Raw genomic sequence first — 16,931 nt, 5'->3', positions numbered from 1 at the left:
TAACGATTAGTTTGAACGAATTATCTAGACCTTGGTGGACATGTTGCATTTATTTGTTCTACAGTTTTAGTATGATTATGACTGACATTGGTCCATGTTAGAGTTATGTGTAACTACGGTTACAATTTTTTAGTTTTGGGTATGGCATCGTGTGAGACATTGTATAGAGATCTTATACATAGTACATGATTGACACAATAATTTTACAAATAGGTATATTGAAGAATTGAATTTACTATATAGTTAATTTGTGTGCTATATTAGTATTGCGAGTTGCAGACCGTAATATCAATACCTTATTCGTTAGGTTCATTAAGCAAGTAGACAAGTAGGTCCCTCTACGTTAGCATTTTTAGTTGTTTATTTATTGTTTGGGCTCTGCCCAAGGATACTACACATTTACCTTCGTAGTACGTGATGCGACGAGTGGGTAGGTAAAATTTTTCTATGCTCAATTATGATTTCAGTACAACTATTTCTATGTTATTACATATAAGTATTCTGACGTTATGTTTATATATATATATATATATATATATATATATATATATCTATTTTTAACCCTATGTTTTAATTAAACTATTATATTTTGGTATTGTACTAAAACAGAAGGAAAGTACGAGTTTGGAGGCATGAAAGAGCAATCACTGCAATTCGATCGCAACGGAATGACATTCTTTTTTATGCAACCGCTCTAACTTGATACCTTCTTCACATTTTTATTTTTCTGCTATCTTTTCACAACTTTTGTCTAACAAATGATTTAAAATTTTTGGGACGAAATTTTTTTAGATGGGTAGATTGTGACAACCCGTCCCTAATTTTACGTTTTTGTATAATTTTAAAGGAGTGAATTGGCAAAAATGCCCTTAGAGGCAAGGATTCTGTTTTCCATTGACCATCGTTAGAGAGACATACGACTTATTCTTTTAGTGTAAGTGCGTGTACACGATGATACACACGCGTAGGCGCAGGTGGATCCGAATTTGGAGCTAAAATGAAGATTTTACGGAATTCGAAACACAAAGGCAATTTTGGTAATTTTTCAAGTAGATATATTTTGCACTTCGGACCATTCCCGTGCTGACATGTGGCAAGATTCCCCATTTTTCTGGGGGGGGTCCTTTTCTGTCTCGTGATCTCTCTTTCACTCTCTATCTCTATTTTCTTCTTCTTCTTCTTCTTTCACTCTCACTCACCTTTTCTCCCTCTCTTCCTTTTTTGCCGACACACACACACACACACCTCTACACCTGCAACCATAGCAAGGCAACACCCTCACCATCATCCCTTGTAATCCTTGTGAGCCATTGGACCTAGGAATAGGAGAAAAACACCTTGAAAACTACCTCCCCGCGCTGCACAGTACCATCGAAAAACATAAAGGAAGGTCACTGTTCATTCTGGAAATTTCCAATCCATGGTCGTTTGGCCATTTTCTAGCTATTTTTCCGGCCAACTCCGATCTCCATTGGGCCTCCTAAGGGTATGAATCTCTTCTCTACAATTGTAACTTCAAAATGGCTTTTGAATCATCAATTTTGGTTAAGTATCAAACTAGAAATTAGCTATGAAAGTTGGGAAGAAATTTCCAGATTTCTGGAAAATAAGGCGAATAGACCTGTACTTGCGGGCACGTGGGCTGCACATGGTTACGCGTGGAGGAGCCCAAGATCCCTCCTTAGGTTTCTCGACATGTCAGACCCGAATCCGCTCTCCGTTTTTCAAAATTTGACCATTTTAAAATAGTTTCTTTATTAGCCATACTTTGTATGAAAACATGTTTATACGTTAGTATGTTACGTATTTACATAAATGGTTTCGTTTCTAGGCAAACCAAATTGCAAGGACTCTCGATGCTATGAAGCGGGTTCAATCTGACGACATAATCTGTGAGTGGGTCTTTTCTTTAATATATATATTGGTTAGTTTCCATATATACAATTATTAATAAATTCTCTACGTGATTGCCATGATTAAACTTATGTTTATAAGAAATGCCTTATTGTTGGGAAACGATGAAATAATCCTACGGGATGCACAGGTATGCGTACTTTTATGGGGTTTTAATTACAGCCATAAGTAATATCTTATTTATTATCATTATGTTGACTAGAATTATCAAATTACTATGGCATGACTATATTGATGTTATCTACTCATCGTTTGCTGAACCGGTGTTGGTACTCGCCCGGGCCAGGGCCAGTCTTTCATGTGTATGTGCACATCGCACCATATGCTAACTTTGGATCCATTGTAGGTGCCAATCTTGTCGTACAGGTTACCATAGGCAACTCCGACTCATATGTTCTGCGCATAGCGCCAGTCTTCACGTGATTGTAGTACTAGAATGTATATCATTGTTACACCCAATCTTGTTCATGTCAGAATACCTCTGCATGGACTCGTGTGTAAGCATGTGTCGATGAGCACTTGATAAAATATGTTTTCTTATGCGAGATTTTGTGATTTTGATCATCATGCGCTTATTTACGAGATATTATGCCGTAATGAATTCTTGAGATATTGCATGCTACACTAAGTATTTTCTAACTATACATAGTACGTATATTTTGGAAACTATACTTGTTTTACAGCGAGGGGTTATTATGTTTTCAAAAAGGTTTTTACAAAACTTTATTTTTAGGCCCACTCACCCTTATTTTTCACCCCTCTGGGTTTTATCGATGAGCTTACATGTCGATGAGGATTCTTGGCAAATCTTGGTATAGATGATTACCTTTGATGGTATAATTCTCACCCTATCTTACTATATTGTACTTATGCTCTGACATCACATGTGAAATGGGTTCATTCCCGCTCACCAGTGCACTCTTATATTTAGGCACTTTTAGGTTTAAATCTATACATTTTCCACATCACTACACTTTATGGCTTCGTATTTTAGACTTTTTACACATCTATTTACCTCTAGGCTACACACTAAACCAATCTCAATTCAAACCCCATGAGTTAGGGCCTTTTTAAAATAAATTAATCAGTCAATAGAAAAATTCCGAGTAACAATGTAGAAAAATTTTGGTTGCAAACTGTGCACCTTTCCTTTAGATGATTTTTTGTTTGGGAAGTATTTGGACGTATGATAGCTTAAGCTTTTTTTTTTTTTTTTAAGATTATATTTTGTGCAATTGATTTGAGAGAATGTTTTAATCAGAATAGAGACCTTAGTGGTGATGGTGGTGTTTTATCTATATGTCTATGATGACTTTTTTGTTGCCTAGTTTTCATCGACATCTCCTTTTTATCACTTTTTGGTTGTTTGTTCTTGTGGCCTCTGGTTTCTCCCTCTCTTTGTCAATTGTAAATCACTTTCAAACAAATTCATAATAATGATGAAACTGGAATTGGATTCCATTTGGATTCACTTTACCATTCATCGTATATCGTATGGTTAGAAACTATTTGACTTTTTTTATATTTAAAATTAGACACAAATAGTATCTGACGAAAACTGGGCGCATGATGTACGATGAATGACCTACAAAATGGATACGGAGAGGATCCTCTTCCGATTAGATTTAAGTCTACTTACTTCAAAGTACAAGGATTTGCTCTCTCTAATTTCAGTCGATTCATTAAGCCTTTTTTTTTTTTTTTTTTTTTTAAACAAACGACATTATCTACAATAAAAGAAAGAGAGTGGGCTTAACCATACAATGATTTAGCAATAATGTAATTCAAATTCGCCTTTGGTGAAAGTCGAACCTAAGATCTCTCATTTACAAATAAAGAGGAATACCATTAGACCGTAATACTAAATGACCATTAAAACCTAGTTTGTAGTTGGCAATGTTCTTCATCGGTCCATTTAAAGCCCCTTTCCCACACCATGCATATCAATAAATTCCATACCTACACAACAACAATAAAAATTTGAAAATTATGAAACCTTTAGGAACCGATTCATTTCGTTTTTTTCTCCACCGCCAGCCCAAATATATCAGACATACATCTGCCGATTTGTGAAGTAATAGTTAAGTCATGTCCCAAAAAATCCTCCTTCTAGCTAATAACTATGCGACAGCGATTTTACATAGCATTTACTACACGTGGAGGTGGAGTGGTTTATTTACATATTTATTCCCGTACTTATTTTAGCAGTAATGATATTTCTGCATCTACACGTATTTATTCCCGTACTTATTTTAGCAGTAATGATATTTCTGCATCTACACGTGAACATGTTTATTAAAATCTTGAAAACAAAACTTACATAGGAAGAAAATATATAATCGTTGTTGAAGCTTTTGGTTATTTTATTTGGAAAAGAAAAATAGGAGCAATTGAATGGTTATTTAGCTGTGAGGTTAGGAAAAAAAAAAAATTTATTTTGTGTTCATTTTACTATATTGCCTAGATTTTTTATTTTAATTATTTTTTTAGTTTTGGTGATAGGATTAATTTGTTCTTTAACTCTTTTTAGTTAACAAAGAGAATTTTATTAACAAGTAAGTTAGATATATTTTGGTTCCAGTCATCAAGTCAAGATTTGTGTGTGTATATATAATTTTTTGGGAGTATATTTGAACAATTTCACTTCTTTAAATGACACAAAAAAGGAAAAGTTTTTGGCTATGTGAAGAAGTGAAATTGTCCAAATACAAAGAGTGACAGTATTAACTTCTTTCTTTTGAACAAATGATATTATCTACACCAAGAAAGTAGATGAGTGAGCTAAGCCTCATAATACGTTAGTAATAATATGATTCAAATTCACCTTTAACACGAATCAAGCAAGAACCTGCCCTCCAAAAGAATTAATACCAACTTTAGATACTCCAATATAAAATGGAGGCAGATTGTCTGTCCTCTTGTTTGGGTGCCTTTTCCATCCCTTACTATTTGTGCGGTCACGGTTAAGCCAGGTCAACATTTTATATTCCTATTGTTTTTTGTCTTATTATTTCTATAAAAAAATCAATATAAAATATTAACGTGACTTAAACCGCACAAAATAAAAAATGATGAGAAGAACATCCAAACAGAAGGGTCGTACTAGTTAATTGGAACAGGTCATCCAATAGTCAAAGCTAAAATAATCCTAGCTTTTTTTAATTTATAAAAGTCCGTAATTATCCTTGTTATTAACCCGGCCGGTGTTCTCGGCCAAGTAGGTACAATATCGAGTGTCTATTCATGTGTCTAAATTAATGTAAAAGTTTCAATTGCTCTCACATCTTTTTAATAATAATTATATTTATTATTAAAAAGAAAATTTATATAAGCAATTCATAACTTTCTTTTTTTAGATTGTTGCTCTGTAACCACTTAGCGCTCTCACATCTCCTTAATTATAATAATATAATAATTAAAAAAAGATATCTTTGTAAACAATTCATCATCTTCCTTTTTTCGATTGTCACTCTGTCACAACCAAATAGTTGTAATTAAAATTGTGAATTTGTTGATGTGGGAACGTATCGACCATCCGCAGAACATGAGGACAGTTGATAAAGGTTTTGAAGGGGGCAGTTGTTGAAGGCAAGGCAGATGGGCTTCGTTTCAATCTTCACTTCCATGAAAGCTACCCTCAACTACTTGCTTCTCAACCCTTTTTAATCCCATTTCAATATTTATCCGGTGGGAGTGGGGGGATGTCGGCAGTTTTGCAAAAACTAATTACATTGCCCTTTTGTTTTTTATTTTATTTTATTTTATAAATTAGTGGAATGTAACAACCCAAGGCTTCATCTAAAATTGCTAGTTGAAGGTAACTTTACGGATGTATCATGTATGACCTTGCTCAAGTATAGTTTTTAAAGCTTGTAATCATCGCTTAGTTTCTCTTATACGTGGCTTAGTTTCCAATATAAGACACTATTACCTTCCATACACAACAGGAGTAACCGTTGTGTCATTTGCATTATCAGTAAGGATCCTCATCAAAACAACTCAAATGTGAGTTTCAAAAATAAGATTGTACCATCATTTGTAAGGATTGTTTTAAGTCTCTGAGAGTATTTTAGAGTCCCTAATGGTTGTCAGTGTCCGATTTAAATTTATAATATGTCGTTTCAAAGAGAACGAAGAGACTAATAGGACTCAATGTTTTTGGCTAATGCTAATGTAATGTTCATGCGTAAATATTTACCAGTAAATTTTCGTGCCAAATGAAAAAAAAATGTAAATTAACAAAGTAAAAGAAGGAAATATTAACAAGGTGAAGAAAAATAAAACAAGAAAAAGAAGAATGGGCCAAGAGGACTGTACCGGGCCAAGCCCAGCCTGGTTAACCATTTTTCTGTTGGGGTAACCGAAACGACGTCGTCGCTGATTTTGGCGGGTAAAAGATAAAAATTGAGGAAATCAATCGCTCCATAAACCTCTAGGAACTGGAAGTCTCTCTGTGCACACCTTCCTCACTCCTCACACTTCGAAACCCTGGCGAGTCAGAGAATCACAATACGGCGTCGTTTCCCCTGCAAAAATCTTGGACCATCATCTTTGCCGTTCTAGCATGTAAGTATCTCTCTCTGTTTGGTCATTTTCTATCGAAAATTCATCTGATTTCTCATTTGGGCAAAATTGGGATTGTGCAACTTGAGAAATGTCAAATTGTTTTTGTGTAATTTTTGGAATGCCGTTAGACAGTGTTTGGTTGCTGAGAAAATGCAGGAAAACGATAGAACGGAAAAAGGATCGGAATTAGCCTTTTGGGTTTTTGGGTTATGAGAACCGTAAAATGTTGGTGATTTGCAGCATCTATCCAAGAGCATAATTGTGGGGTTTCTGGTGTTGATTGGTAAACAGTTTCAAGCGGGTTAAATCCTGTTACCGAATTGGTTGATTGTTGCAATTTCCCTTGCCTAATCTGCGATTTTTAATTAGTTGGCAAGTTTAGATTGCATAATTAATTGTTACAATTCCAGAACATTGACAAATTTGATTTCTATATAAAGAGCAGAATTTTTTAGTGTATTTAGAATGAACATTAAAGATTACATTTGTGAGTTGTATCAATGGTTGTGATTCATTGTATTGTTTATTAGCAAGTTTCTATGATATGATTGTTTACCCATCTGGGCTACTAAAGAATTACTATACTTAACTATGGTGGTTTCTGTAGCTTCTTTGCTCGTATTTTTTAATTTGACACTGATAAATCCAAAATCTATAACATTTTCTTACACTTTAATTTTAGGCAACTCCAGTCCAGAAAATACAACTCAAGGCAATAAACGACGAGGGTTATTCATCATCTTGGCTTTCAACTTTTGATATTTTTTAGTGGAAGTTCGGACTTTGATGTAGATGTCTCATTTTTCCCTTCACAATCTGTCTCTGTGTGTGTGTATGGAGAAAGCTATGGATCCACCATCTCCAGGCTGCACTGGTGCTGAAGCAGTACTAAGTCTCCAACCCAACTCGTCAATTCCTATTACATATCACCCGCTTTTTGGTCCACACTGCACGAAAGGTGAGGGATAAGTTAAAACTACTTTCTGGAGCCTTTGTTCTGGGGTCAATAGAGTGTTATTTTTTGTTACTTACTTGCAGTTTCATCTCCAGGCTGCACTGGTGCTGAAGCAGTACTAAGTCTCCAATCCAACTCGTCAATTCCTATTACATATCACCCGCTTTTTGGTCCACACTGCACGAAAGGTGAGGGATAAGTTAAAACTACTTTCTGGAGCCTTTGTTCTGGGGTCAATAGAGTGTTATTTTTTGTTACTTACTTGCAATTTCTTCTGCACGAAAGGTGAGGGATAAGTTAAAACTACTTTCTGGAGCCTTTGTTCTGGGGTCAATAGAGTGTTATTTTTTGTTACTTGCAATTTCTTTTCTTCTGTTTTTCATTTCTAGAGTAACTGTTAGAGGACAGCCTGATGAAGATGCAGTCCTCTGCACAGAGTCAAAAACTTATGCAATGAAGTCCGTTGGAACTTCAAATTCTGTTTTTCTCATGCCCCCATGCAGTCAATATACTACTTTTGAATGCCCAAAGTGTTGCGATGAGAACTATCATGACCCACAATCTGTTGCTTCTGTCATTAAGGTTGCAACTGGTAACATGGAGCTTGTTGAAGTTGCGACTTGACAAGCTAAGGTTGCTAGTTTCCCAAAATACTTACCGATCTGATGAGGACGTAGAAATTGTGGATTTAGAGGAGATGGAGAGAACAAATACAGGACTGTATGGATAGAATGATCTTATCGAGAAGGTTCGAGCCAGTGATTACGAATTAAGGACTGGGTTGCAGGCTCTTTCAGCTATGGAGATAAATGGATACTGGAGAATTGTGGATGAGAAGTACATGGGCACAATTTTAAGGATGCTTTTGCACAATTCAGTGTTGAATAACTGGGCCTTGCCTTTGCTTAATCAAGATGATGTGTCAATATGTTGGAATCAGATGGCTTTCCTCGCAAACTTGCAGGCCACTGCTTGCATGTTTTTGGTAGTAAGGTGACTGAAGGTGCGACCACAAGTCGTGTCTGGAAGTTGGATGAGAGGAAGGTATGTGTGCATTTTGCAAGAGAAATCTTGAGACATGGGAAGAGGAACATGAAGAAGTTCATGGAGGAATAGGTCCGCAAGGTTCCCGAAGGGATGGCAGCTAGGTTTGACATATTGGAAGGTGAAGTTTTGATAGAGAGGTTTGGAGCTGAGACATGGATTCGAGCCTTCAGTTTTTCATCTCTACCCTACAATCCTGCAGAACAATTCTCCATCCTTTCTCAAGAGTGTCCAAAATGGGAATGGAAGGATCTAGAGCCCTTTATCAGGTTAGTTTGTATATTCTTGTGATTGTCCTTTTTCTTTTTTTTTGGGTGTATTCTTGTTTTAGAGATTTTGATCAAAAGTAATTTACATTTTCCTTTTCTGAATCTACTTCTTAGGGACTTGAATGTGCCGGGACTTTCTGCAGAAGGTTTGCTTCTCAAATACACTAGAAGAACACAACCAACTGCTAATGCAGAACCAGTCTTCAGAGCGAGATAGTGTTGGTGTATATTATTCTGCATTTCTCTGGTACTACTTTCACTTTGTCAGCGTGTTTGCACTTTTGAATTGGCTATATTGTTAACAAATCAAGTACTGTCCTCTACATAATATCGTTCAATGCACTCTAATCAAAAGCCTGCTTGATTTTGTTGGGATGCATAAACATGTAGAAGTGATTTTGTTGCTGCAGTCATGGTTAGCATTAGAGAAAACCTGCGTCACGGTAATAAATTGGTCACTTAGCAGGCCTTGTTTCTAATTATTGGATCTGGTAAAGCGTATGCCAAATGTGAATTATAGTAGCATGAACATCATATATGTTATGATTATAGAGAGATTATCTGCGGATCAAATTGCTTCTAGTTGTGTAAGTCACTGATACGATCACCTTTTTTCAATTGAATTTTCGTACTGGTTATTTTTCTGCGAAGTTTGTGGTTAAATCTTTCACTTGGGTCGGGCTTCCAAGCTAGCTTCATTTCAACTTGAAAAAGAAAAAGGTTGAAGAGTTGAGTCCTTTCTCTGATGGTTATTCCTCCTAATCCAGCTACCCTTGTATGTAACGAGGATATGAAGAACGGGAATGAAGCAAAGTAAGGCAAATCTAGCTCTAGTTTTGGGGCATCTTCTCTTTTGCTTACTGCGTGAGAGGATGCTTCCGAACCAACATATCAAAAGATTCCCGTTCTGGAAAACTTTCACTTTTCAAAGTCTACAAAACATAGCTAAGGTAAGGGACTTTGTATGGCACCCGCTCCGCTCTGTTCCGGTCCCAAGACGTTTTCGTCTGTGATTCATCAATCACATAGTTTATAAGGCTTTTAATATGTAATTGGGTTTAAAATTGTAAATGGTTTATTTTGACTTCTTGTAAGTTGTGGCCCAATTGTTAAATGGCCCATTAGCTGGTCCGCTTATAAGGGAATCACTACACTCCTTAACGGTCATAAGAATATTTTAAGGGAATTTTAAAGAAAAGCTTCCGGTACTGTTCATTTTAACAAAAAATTATATTTTTACACTAAAAAGTCAATCTTGGTACTATTCACCTTATCCTTTATTTTGTCGTTATTGTTAAAATTCAAAGTTTTCAAGCTCTTTTCATTAGTTTTCTTATATTTTAATAGAAATCAAATTGGCTTTTGCCTTCTTCCTCCTTCATCCATGTTCGCCATTGTTTTCCGGTCCTAGTTTCCCTCCTTGCATGCCATGCCATTCTACCACCACCCGTTTTGTAGACATAGATGCTCGTGTTGCTGTGCTTGAATCCTCTGTTGAGAATCTCCAAACCTCTTTTTTTGATACACTTGATGCCAAGCTGGCGGTGTATTTTCCGTCATGTACTAATAATCACGGTGTTGGTTCTTTTTCAAACCCAAATCCAACTCCACAACCGACTCTGGGTGATGCAGCCGATCCTCAAAAGGTAGAGCCTCTTCGCCATCATTGGCGTGAACTTGCAAAAACTGGGGGTAATGCTCGTCCTCCTTAGCAACTTTGTATTGAGTTTCCCCGTTTTGTTTCAGGTGAAAATCTGATTGCTTAGATCTACAAGGTAGAGCAATTCTTTGCTTACTACAACATCGCTGATCAACAGAAGGTGTTGACAGTCTCATTTCACCTTAATGGGGATGTCTTACAATGGTTTTGTTGGGTTGATTGCTTACACTCGACTCTTTGCTGGGAGGAGTTCACTAAGGCATTTTGCCGTGAATGTGGACCCTCTGAGTTCGAAGATGGTGTTTTCGTCAATCAGGTGCTCTTAAGGACTATATCTTTGAATTTCATCGAGTAGCTACCCGTACTACTGAGATTCGCCCAATATTACTGAAGAGTTGTTCTCTGGGGGGTTTAAAATGAGAGCTGAAGTATGATGTGAAATTATTGAGTCCTGCAAATGTTCATGAAGTTGTTGCTACAACTTTGCAATTAGATGCTGATAGAAACACATAAAATACCTGTAAGAGTACAAGGTAATCGTAGTATAGCAGCTCAAGTAAGGTCGTTCTCCAGGGATTGAAGGAATAATTTATGTAAAATCAAATCTTAATTAAGTATTTACAACAAAATTTAGAAAAGGTTGATTTTATGATTAAAAATAATAAAAACGAATTTAATTAAAATAATTAAACAAATCTGCAAAGCAAAGAAAACAAAAGAAAATAATTTTGAAAATCAATTTAAGCATTAGGGTTTCGTCGTCACCTCAACAATCCTATGTAGTTTTTCCAATTACTTATGAATTACACATGCATATTTGAAGGTTAGGTTTTCCTAATATATGCCTACTTGGACACTAACATAGAACGTATATCAAACATCCAATCCGTCTGTGGTATTTAGATAAAATTTAAACATGCATGACTCATTAAGTTTTATGAAACCTTTTGAAAAACCATATAACCCTTAAGATGTGGTATTCATCTTAAGTAAACTTGCACATATTAACCACAAGAAGCCTTCTTCAATTTCAAGACCAATCTCCAACCAAATTGCATCACATTACTTTTCTAAACATCATAATGGTAGCTAAGCATTAAGACAATTAGACAGTATAAAATAGTGATTAATAATTCAAAACTTGCATTCATAAAATCATAAGCAAATTGAAAAGAAACTACATATTCTTGGTAAGGCCCCTGGCCTCGCCCTAGCAAATGAAAATAAGTTATGAACAATTATAAAATAAAACATTATTAAAAACAAGGATATAAAACATCTTGAAATACAAATCGTCAAAGCCTAGCAAAGTTCTCCAAAACTAATGCGTTCTTCCCCCTCTTCTCTTTCAAAACCCTAATGGCTAAAAAGCCTTATTTATACCACTACACAATTAAAATCCTTATGATAAGCTCATATTTATATAAATTTTACATCAAATTCACTTGTCTTTTGTAGGATTTGTCAAGTAAAGAAAAGAAAAATAACACAAGTGGAATTTTAAGTAACAAATTCGTCAAAACTGCATGTGCAGGTCAGCTGAATTACTTTTATGAATGGATGACAATTGGTTCACTACTTGTCTCATTGATGAATTATTTATGTGTTTTCTACGGATGCATACTTAGTAAGTATATCTAGGATTCTAATGCTATGAATATGTGTGTGCCTGCCCTTGTCGAATGAGGACCTACATATGTTCTAGAGAAGTACTTGTTAATTGCGATTAACATGTGAAACAATTTCTAGGATAAGTAAGACAACGCTAGTACTTATGATGGCTTATGATGACTCAAACTCTTTTCGTTCTTAATGATTTCTACTTGTTAAATCTATGAACACACCATTCTAGATTGCATGTTAGGGACTAAGTTAAATTGAAAATGCCATTCTCTTAACATACTACATAAGAAAGAGTAATAGGTTGAGTTCTAACATTGAGCTAACTTGAGCATCTTCATCCGAAAATGAAAGGAATTTGAATGAAACATAACATGTTTGCATGATTATTTGGTGGTGGATAACAATTCCCTTAACTCATTTTTCTTAATTTGCGAACTACTTAAAATCTGTTTTTGTTTGATTTAATTTAAATAGCAAATCAACTCCAAAAATCCCAAAACTTTGTGTGAGTGTAGCTCTATGTGTCTAGTGTCTTCATATAAAATTTCGTAGACTTTAGATAAGTGTAAGTCGGTCTAATAATTATTTTTCGGTGGCTGGTCAGTAGGGACAGCAACATAGTTTTTGTAACATTTTAAGTAGTTAGATAAAACAATCTTTTGCCGGAAAGACCCTTATTTTCATATGCTACAATTGACAAATCTTAGTGTTAATAAGGAAAATCAATAGGACATTTGTGTGCTACTTTGTGGTGTGCATTTAATTCTATCAAATTTTTGGCGCCGTGTCGCCAGGGATTGTTATTTCTAATTACTTATTTTTTTATTGTTTTCTTTTCTTGTCTAATTAGTGTTTTTGTTTTTATTTAAGGTACTCTTCGTAGGATATGCATACTCGAAGGTCCAAAAGCATTGATCTAGCTTCCTACGATCCTGAGGTTGAACGAACACTTCGAAAGGTTCGAGGAACAATCAAGCAGAAGCGTGCATCGGTGTCTTTACTACCATCTTCTCCACCACATTTGAGTTCGAAAGAAGAGGAAGAACCACAAGAAGGCATGGTTGATGATTGTACTTTGAGGGAGTTAGCAACGCCAAATACGGATCAACAACCATTGTGCATCACGTATCCAAATGCAGAAGGAGGATTTGAGCTTAAGTCCGGCATGATTCACTACTTGCCTAAGTTTCATGGCTTCTCAACAAAGGATGCCAACAAGCATCTCATGGAGTTTCATGTGGTATGCTCGGGAATGAGACCAGCCAATGTGGATGAGGAGTAAGTCAAGTTGAGGGCATTCCCATTTACATTAAAAGCTAAGGCAAATGAGTGGCTTTACAATTTACATTCGGGATCAATGAACACATGGAACCAGGTGAAGCAAGCATTCTTGGAGAAATATTTTTCGGCCATAAAAGCTGTAAGCATAAGGAAAGACATGTGCAATTCGACAACAACATGGAGAGCCTTTTGGAGATTACTATGAGCGATTCACACATTTGGTTGCATCTTGTCCTAATCATCAAATTTCAGAGCATCTTTTAATATAGTATTTTTATGAAGGATTGTGTGGTACTGATCGTGTAATGCTTGATGCAGCAAGTGGAGGAGCATTCATGGATAAGACACCAACAAATGCTAAGGCATTATTAAAGAACATCGCTGGCAACACACGACAATTTGGAGGGAGAGATGAGCTACCTCTTAAGAAAGTTAACGAGGTAAGTGCTAACTCTAGTATTGAATTACAATTAGCTAACTTGACTGATCTTCACTTAAAGTGGAACAATCAAGACAACAAACAACAATATGCTCCCAACAACTATAACCGTCCACCTGGCTTTTTTCAAGCAAGACCGCAGACCTAATTTTAGCCTTAACAACAACAAGCTCCAAGTAAGTCTCTTGAGGATTTAATTGCTTCTTTAGCTAACTCTACTCAATCTCATCAACAGAAAACAGACAAAGCAATTGAAAACCTTGAGCGCCAAATGAGTCGGTTAACAAGTTTGATGGGGCAACAACATCAACCAGGAAGGTTGCCTAGCCAAACCGTGGTGAATCCAAATGTGGAGCAGATGAATGTTATGACTTTAAGGAGTGGAAAAGAAGTTTTTGAGCAGCCAAGGATGCAAAAGAGGACTAGAAAAGATACAAATGAGCAAGGGGAGCAACAAACCAAAAATCTTGAGCAAAATGAGGCTTTAACAGAAACTGAAAAGTCTCCTAAAGATACAGAATTGAACAAAAAAGATTCTGATAAGGTAAGTAAAGAAGTTCAAAATTCATTTAACTCATGTGTCCCTATTTCTTTTCCTCGTAGGTTTATGAAGTCTAAGAAAGAGCAAACTGATAAGGAAATCTTGGATACTTTCCGAAAAGTCCAAGTGAACTTACCTCTTTTAGATGCCATAAAACAAGTGCCCAAATATGCAAAGTTCCTTAAAGAGCTTTGTATGAACAAGAGGAGATTCAATGATCAAGAAACTGTTGCATTAAGCGAGGAAGTATCAGCTGTTTTGCAGAGAAAGCTACCACTGAAGTTGAAGGATGCCGGTAGCTTTACCATTCCATGTGTAATTGGAGGGAAAGAGTTTGGGAGAGCATTTGTGATTTGGGGGCATCCATCAATCTGATGCCATATTTAGTGTATGAATCACTAAACCTCGGAGACTTGAAGGAAACAAAGGTAGTAATCCAGTTGGCAGATCGTTCAAATAGATATCCCAAAGGCCTATTGGAGGATGTACTTGTGCAAGTGAATGAACTTATTTTTCTCGCTGACTTTTTTGTTCTTGAGATGGAACATGACCCTATGCCTACTGCACTTCCTCTTATATTGGGAAGACCATTCCTTAGAACGGCGTGTACGAAGATTGATGTCTACGATGGTACTTTAAGCATGGAAATTGATGGAGAAAGCGTCAAGTTCAAAATCTTCAATGCTATGAGGTACCCTAGTGATTTTGAATCTTGTTTATCTATTGATGTGTTTGACTACTTTGTGCAGGATTGTTTTAATGAAGGTGTGGGACAAGACAATTTAGAGAAGGCGTTAGTGCATAGCATTACACATGGAAAACTTAATTATTCTGAACACATTGAAGAAGAATTGATCTAGACAGTGGCAGCCCTTGAGTCTCTTTCATTAATTCATGGTAAGTCTTCTTCCTATTTTATTTCTCTTCCTACTTCTGACGAAAAAATTCTTCCTTCTGTGATTCAGGCACCCAAATTGGAGCTTAAACCAATTCCTAAACATTTGAAGTATGCATTTTTGGGAGAGGATGAAACATTACCGGTCATCATATCGTCACAACTCATAGCAGAAGAGGGGGAGAAACTGATCCGGGTACTGAAGGATCACAAAACTGCCATAGCTTGGAGCATTGCAGATATCTAGGGTATAAATCCAGCTACATGTATGCATAGGATTCTGCTAGAGGAAGGTGTAAAACCTACAAGGGAAGCTCAACGCCATTTGAACCCACTCATGATGGAGGTCGTCAAGAAAGAGGTTATCAAGCTTCTTGATGTTGGCATCATATATCCTATCTCGAACAGCAAGTGGGTGAGCCCTGTTCAAGTAATTCTGAAGCAATCCGGAATCACAGTTGTTAAGAATGAAGCTAGTGAGCTAGTGCCTACACGTGTGCAGAATAGTTGGAGAGTTTGTACAGACTATCGGAAGATAAACAGCACCACACGCAAGGATCACTTTCCAATTCCATTCATTGATCAAATGTTAGAAAAGTTAGCTGATCATTCTCATTATTGATTTCTTGATGAATATTCTGGATATAATCAGATTGCAGTTGCTCCGGAGGATCAAGAAAAGACGACATTCACATGTCCATTTGGCACATTTACATATCGAAGGATGCCGTTTGGACTTTGCAACGCCCTCGCCACATTTCAAAGGTGTATGGTAAGTATTTTTTCTGATATGATTGAGAAAATAATTGAAGTGTTCATGGATGATTTTTCAGTTTATGGTGATTCTTTTGATACATGTCTACATAATTTGTCCCTAGTTTTAAAACGTTGTCAAGAAACTAATCTGGTCTTAAATTGGGAAAAATATCATTTCATGGTTTCACATGGATTAGTTCTAGGGCATATCATATCTGAAAATGGAATTGAAGTTGATAAATCTAAAGTAGAACTTGTTAGTTCCTTACCTTTTCCTACTACTGTCAAGGAGGTTCATTCTTTTCTTGGACATGCAAGTTTCTACCCTAGGTTTATGAAGGACTTCTCAATGATTTCTAGACCCTTGTGCCGTTTGCTTCAAAAGGATGTAACATTTGATATGAATGAAGAGTGTGTGGTAGCATTCAACAAACTTAAGGAGTTGTTATCCATTACTCATGTGATCATGCCACCAAATTGGAGTTTACCTTTTGAGTTAATATGCGATGCTTTCGACTATGTTGTTGGTGCAGTTCTAGGACAGCGTGTCAACAAAATGCCACATGTAATCTATTATGCATCACGAACACTCAATGATGCACAATTGAATTATTTAACAACAGAGAAGGAGCTTCTAGTTGTTGTATTTGCTTTAGAAAAATTTAGATCTTATCTGATTGGAACTAAAGTTATTGTGTTTTTTGACCATGCAGCTTTGAAGTATTTACTCCCAAAAAAAGATGCAAAACCGCGACTCATTCGATGGATACTTCTGCTTTAAGAGTTTGACTTGGAGATCAAGGATAAGAAAGGGAGTGAGAATGTTGTCGCAGATCATCTTAGCAGACTTGTGCACTCAAACACAGAGGAAGATCTCATCCCTTTACGTGAGAGTTTTCCAGATGAGCAATTGTTTTCATTAAAGGTTACTGACCCTTGGTATGCAGATATTATCAATTACAAGGTTACCAAAAAGATTCCGGATGAT

General features: G+C 36.2%; 1 long non-coding RNA gene and 2 pseudogenes across 2 annotated transcripts; all 3 read left to right on the top strand.

Moving 5' to 3' along the window:
* The first annotated feature begins 1,218 nt into the window (after positions 1-1,218).
* Positions 1,219-2,517, top strand: LOC148698441 (uncharacterized). Its single transcript, XR_015967100.1, has 3 exons — positions 1,219-1,486; positions 1,832-1,892; positions 2,261-2,517. It is a non-coding gene; the product is annotated as an uncharacterized LOC148698441 (long non-coding RNA).
* A 3,809-nt stretch (positions 2,518-6,326) lies between these two features.
* On the top strand, positions 6,327-9,329 carry LOC137747955 (uncharacterized; annotated as a pseudogene). Its single transcript, XR_015952457.1, has 5 exons — positions 6,327-6,480; positions 7,163-7,438; positions 7,531-7,623; positions 7,773-8,748; positions 8,863-9,329. The product of XR_015952457.1 is annotated as an uncharacterized LOC137747955 (transcript).
* A 4,642-nt stretch (positions 9,330-13,971) lies between these two features.
* On the top strand, positions 13,972-15,809 carry LOC148698440 (uncharacterized; annotated as a pseudogene).
* Positions 15,810-16,931: the final 1,122 nt, after the last annotated feature.

This window comes from Pyrus communis, chromosome 2 (assembly GCF_041283825.1).
Source record: "Pyrus communis isolate YQ-2024b chromosome 2, ASM4128382v1, whole genome shotgun sequence".
Taxonomy (NCBI): Eukaryota; Viridiplantae; Streptophyta; class Magnoliopsida; order Rosales; family Rosaceae; genus Pyrus; species Pyrus communis.
The sequence above is the reverse complement of the archived record's forward strand: the minus strand, read 5'-3'. Positions and strand labels throughout refer to the sequence as shown.